The sequence below is a fragment of the Oncorhynchus masou genome, chromosome 31, assembly GCF_036934945.1.
Source record: "Oncorhynchus masou masou isolate Uvic2021 chromosome 31, UVic_Omas_1.1, whole genome shotgun sequence".
NCBI lineage: Eukaryota > Metazoa > Chordata > Actinopteri > Salmoniformes > Salmonidae > Oncorhynchus > Oncorhynchus masou.
The window spans coordinates 65,577,903-65,583,795 of NC_088242.1; the positions used below are offsets into that span (position 1 = coordinate 65,577,903).

Here is a 5,893-nt window from a genome sequence, read left to right on the forward strand (position 1 = left end):
GAACCTGTTCTCAGATTATTGAATATTGAGCTTTTGCCATAAAGCTTTTTTTTTAAATCTGACACAGCGGTTGCATTACGAACAAGTTTATCTTTAATTCTATGTAAAACATGTATCTTTCATCAAAGTTTATGATGAGTATTTATGTTATTTGATGTGGCTCTCTGCAATTTCTCCGGATGTTTTGGAGCCATTTCTGAACATGGTGCCAATGTAAACTGAGGTTTCTGGATATAAATATGAACTTGATCGAACAAAACATACATGTATTGTATAACATTGAGTCCTGGGCGTGTCATCTGATGAAGATTGTCAAAGGTTAATGATTAATTTTAGCTATATTTCTGCTTTTTGTGACACGTCTCTTTGGTTGGAAAATGGCTGAATGCTTTCTGTGACTAGTTGCTGACCTAACATAATGATATGTTCTGCTTTCGCCAAAAAGCCTTTTTGAAATTGGACACTATGGTTGGATTAACAACAAGTGTATCTTTAAAATGGTGTAAAAGGAATTTATTTATGAGATTTCTGTTTTGAATATGGTGCCCTGCAATTTCACTGGCTGTTGGCGAGGTGGGGCGCTATAGCGTCCCGAACGATCCCAGAGAGGTTAAGTCAGAACTGGGAAATCTGACTTTGGTGAGTTCAAGATAACTGGGAACTCAGGAAAAAACGAGCTCCGACTGAGAAAATACATTTTGAACGGTCATCCAACTCAGAATTGTAAGTCGAGGAACTCGGGCCTCTTTCTAGAGCTACGACCTGAAGATCACTGACGTCATCATGATTCAATCTTTTTTTTTTTTTTTTCTTGAGTACCCAGTTGTCTTGAAAGCACCATAAATCCAGAGAATGCCAGACTTTGATGACAAAGTTTGATGACAAAATTTGTCCACGAAGGAACACTGGTCTATTTTCCCCTCTTAATTCTGCCTATTGTTCTGACTTGGTGGTTGACATGCAGCCTATGACCTGTTTTAGAGAAATGTAATCATCGAATATTGTAAGAGCTTTCATTGTCTGCTTACATGCCCCCTGTATTTATCCTACGGTTCTGACTTGGTGTACAGGGAGGAAACTGTAAGAACGGCCCATGTTCTGAATTCTGGCGCTGTACATTTCAAAAGTGCTGAGCAAATAGTTATATTGACTAACTCCGTCCTAGCTCGCTTATTGTCCTAATCTTAATAATAATTATGGATTGCCTCTTATCTGCTTGTCATCTTCTTATGCCATAGTTTGTACATCTCATTTGTCAGTAGGAACTACATTTGTTTAAGCAAGTCAGCATTATCAGCTGAATTAACTATTTTGAACTGCCAGACAAGGCTCTGCTGATAGCCAGGTGGAGCAGTGGTAGGGTATTGGGACTGCTGTTGGGAACTTTGCTAACCTATGGTTCTGTTCAAATAAGGGTTGAAAGTTACACGGATTGGCATAACTTGATCTCTGGAGATCAAGCACAAACAGAAGTGGAAATCCAAGAGAGATATTAGAAGGCAAACAGAATGTCATACATAATATTAGCTGAATGGGTTGTTTGACTAAATAACTCTCTCTAGTTTCCCCAGCTCTGACAGCAGTCAGAAAAAGCAGGGGCCGACCTTGCTGGAAACCGACGGAGGCACATCGCTGCCCTCAAATTGGTAGTGGAAAATGGTTACCATGGAGACGGCCTGTGTGAAGAGGGGACTAATAAGAGGTAGTCGTGGATCGAGTGGGGTGGAACGAGGCTGCAGAACAGGACTGCGTTCACTAAGGCTCTGATGGTGAGTCACCGATTTATCTGATTATTTACATGTCTGTCTAACTGACTGACATGGCACAGGATCCAAACCGTAGCCAAATCGATAGAATCTTGTTTGCGGCTCGGTGGAGCTCGTCTGGAGCCCAGAGCATGAGCAATGGAATGGTAGGGAAAGGGATTGTGCTCTGACGTCTTTGGAAAATATGGTACACTTTCAACCTTTGGATGACCATTTTGTTTTCACCCCTTTTGAGCAGAGAAAACATCAAATATTGGCCTCAGTGGACAAATTAGTGTTCCCTGTCGTGGAGGCTTTTCTGAGCTGGGACCGGGAGATCAGTTGATTAGCTTTGATCAGTATACTGATTGATATAAAGCAACTTTGATAAGGCATATGACAGTGGTGATGTTTACAAGCTTGCATCTCCTTTCAGTTTGTCTCCAGACAGCTGGCTGGGTGTCAGGCTTGACAGCATCGGGGAAACGCTTTTCATCTGAGCCACAGAGTGACAGGGGCTATTGTCCATATATTGTACTGTCAACACTCAGTGAATCACTGTCAAGGAGTACACCGTTTTCCTTCCAACAGTTATTTGATTGTGCCAGTCGTCTCATCAATCAAACGACTGCCAGTGTTAACCCAGCCACTGTAGCATATTGACTAACCATACATCCTCTCAAAATCGAATTGTTTTGAACAGATTAACAGAGGATATTGTTCATGATTTGGGATGCATTTTGTTTTATTTTAGGCGCGGAGGACATTGTTAGTGATTTGGGGTGCATTTTGGTTTAGTGGATGAGCCTCTTTAACTTTTGTATATACTGTAGATATTTACCCTGGTCAGCCAGCCTGACCCTCTCCCAGCCTCTAATTGGCTCAATGGAAGTTACATTCACTTCTATTGAATCTTTGTGTTCATTTCAACAACTTTGTACTTGTAATGTACGAGACACCTTGAACAAGATTGATGTAAAATAAATCCACTGGGGCTGATTTGCTTGATCCTTTCTTGCTGCAGATTTCTGCTCCTCTGATTACAGAATCTTTAACACATATTTATAACCTTACTATTATTTCTGGTACCATCCCCAGGGTCTGGAAGGTGGCCATATACTCCCCCTTCACAAAGTTGGGGACCCCTGTGACTGAAATAATTATCGCCCCACTTCAAAACTCTCTTGATTTGCAACAATTATAGAATTGGTGGTAAATATTCAACTTACATCCTTTTTAACTTCAACATTTATTCTAAATGTCCACCAGTCAGGTTTCAGATTAGGTCATAGCATCATCTCTGCTACTTCTTTGGTTTTAAATTATGTTCTTAATTGTTTGTAAAAGAAGAAACACTGTGCGGCACTTTTTATTGACCTGTCTAAAGCAACACTGTGGACTACTCATTACTTATCCATAGGCATTCATACATTTGGCTGAACCAGGCTGCAGGTAGCTGGTTTGGAAATTATTTAAAGGACAGAATAGTGTGTATTTACTGATGGTGTCAAATCATGTTTTCTGGACAAAACGATTTTTGGTCCGGTTCTTTTTACCACTTACATGAACAATATTGGTTTATCTGTAAAAAAAAAGAAAATGCTTTCACCTGAATGCAGATGACACTGTGGTGTATGCTATTGCCCCCACAGCTGACCTGGCTCTGTCATAGCTTTAATCTGCCTTTATTGCCCTGCAAAAAGCCTTTGTAGAACTGAAATGGGTACTTTTAATGCAGGTAAAACCAAGTACAGTGCATTCGGAAAGTATTCAGACCCCTTGACCTTTTCCACATTTTATTATGTTACAGCCTTAAATATTTTTCCCCCTCATCAATCTACACACACTAGCTCAAAATAACAAAGCAACATCTGGATTTTAGACAATTTTGCAAATGTATTACAAATTTAAAATGGAATATCTAATTTACATAAGTATTCAGACCCTTTACTCAGTATTTTTTTGAAGCACCTTTGGTAGCGATAACAGCCCTGAGTCTTCTTTGGGTATGACGCTACAAGTTTGGCACACCTTTATTTTGTGGAGTTTCTATTCTTCTCTGCAGATCTTCTCAAGCTCTGTCAGGTTGGATGGGGAGCATCACTGCAAGGCTCTGGCTGGACCATTCAAAGACATTCATATACTTGTCCCAAAGCCACTCCTGCGTTGTCTTAGCTGTGTGCTCGGGGTCGTTGTCCTGTTGGAAGGTGAACTTTAGTACCAGTCTGAGTGCTCTGGAGCAGGTTTTCCTCAAGGATCTCTCTGTACTTTTCTCCATTCATCTTTCCCTCAATCCTGACTAGTCTCCCAGTCCCTGCCGCAGAAAAACATCCCCACAGCATGATGCTGCCACCACCATGCTTCACCGTAGGGATGGTGCCAGGTTTCCTCCAGACGTGAAGCTAAGGCAGGGTAGAGATGGCACCGGAGATCAAGGCAGACATTTTAGGTATTCCTAACCAATTGTGTTTTTTGTTCATTTCTTTGCGTTGTTTAACTTATTTTTTAAACTTATTTTGTACATAATGTTGCTGCTACCGTCTCTTATGACCGAAAATAACTTCTGGGCATCAGAACTGCGACTACTCAACATGGACTGACAGAATCCTTTATTTCCTTTAACGAGTCTGACGAGCCAGATGTGAATGATATACTGTTTTCCCGGGAAAAGGCCCAGATCCCCGTCATATGCATGAATAAAAGGCAGAGAAAAAGGTGCCAGAGGGCAGGATGCGTTCTGAGAGTTCGTAGGCAATTGAATAAACCCTCACTTCCTTCCATTCAGCTAGCAAATGTGCAATCTTTGGAAAATAAAATCGATGACCTACGCAGAAAATAAAACTACCAATGGGACTTTCAAAACTGTAATGTCTTATGTTTCACGGAGTCGTGGCTGAACGACGACATTATCAACATACAGCTGGATGGTTATTTGGAGTATCGGTAGGACAGAACAGCAGTGTCTGTGTTATGTTCCCCAGTTTGTGTTGTAGTTTGTGTATTTGCATGTGTTTATTTCAGGAAATGGCTTCCTGAAATCCCTCAAGCAGCTGATTGGTCGACTCCATGGCTATTTGGAGAGCTGACCCCGCCCCCTCGTCAAGACACAGCTGTCTCCAGTTACACATTCATTCTGAAGCTATATAAAAGCCAGTGTTCTGTTCAGGAGGTTAATTGCTGGGAGGTCATTGCAGAGAGATTGAATGTGATGGAGAATCATTGCTGAGAGAGGAGGCTGATGGCTATGGATAATTTACTATGTTAGTTGTTGGTAGCAGTTGGTAAGTTCAGTGAGTTTGTTGCTCAGATAGAGCTTATTTGATGTCCTTTGTTTCTTAGTTTGTTTGAGAAATTATTTGTTCTCCTGTTTCATTTGTTCCCAGGGGTTAAGGGGAAGGCACCTAGGGAGTGCTTAGGCAAGAGGCCCGCGGGCATGCATATACCCGTAGCATTTTCACTGTCTAGGCACAATAGGTAAGACCTGGGCGGACCACCCCCTGTATTTTGGTTAGGGCACCAGGTGGTGCTAAATTAGGTAAGTATTGGTTAGGCAGGTAAGATAGGAGAGGGGGGGGGCTTTGAGATTTACTTTCTTTGCTTTGGTTCCGTCCAGCCCCTTTTCCCCATATTACCGTGTAAAGGAATAAAGTCCTTGTAAACGGTACCACATTCTGTCTGTCATCCTTACTCGCACCTACAGTCCATACCTTTTTCACTTCACGGAGAGTTGAGTTGTAGCAGGGTGTTGCATTCCCTCTTCATAGAGGCGTGCGTAACAGTCTGGAAAGACAAGGGACGGCAGACTATGTATTTTTTGTAAATAACAGCTGGTGCACGATATCTAAGGAAGTTTTTGCTCACCTGAGATAGAGTATCTCATGATAAGCTGTAAACCACACAATCTATCTAGAGTTTTGATCTGTAATTTTCATAGCTGTTTACATATCACCACAGACCGATGCTGGCACAAGGGCCACACTCAATGAGCTTTATTCCGCCATAAGCAAACAGGAAAATGCTCACCCACATGCGGCACTCCAAGTCGCCGGGAAGTATAATGCAGGAAATTTCTAGCAGCATGTTAAATGTGCAACCAGAGGGGGGAAAAACTCTGGACCACCTTTACTCCACACACAGAGGTGCATAAA

The 5,893-nt window shown here is 41.8% G+C and overlaps 1 long non-coding RNA gene across 1 annotated transcript; it reads left to right on the forward strand.

Moving 5' to 3' along the window:
- The first annotated feature begins 1,715 nt into the window (after window positions 1-1,715).
- LOC135525264 (uncharacterized) lies at window positions 1,716-5,399 on the forward strand. The gene is made up of 3 exons (XR_010453106.1): window positions 1,716-1,769; window positions 3,811-3,952; window positions 4,767-5,399. It is a non-coding gene; the product is annotated as an uncharacterized LOC135525264 (long non-coding RNA).
- Window positions 5,400-5,893: the final 494 nt, after the last annotated feature.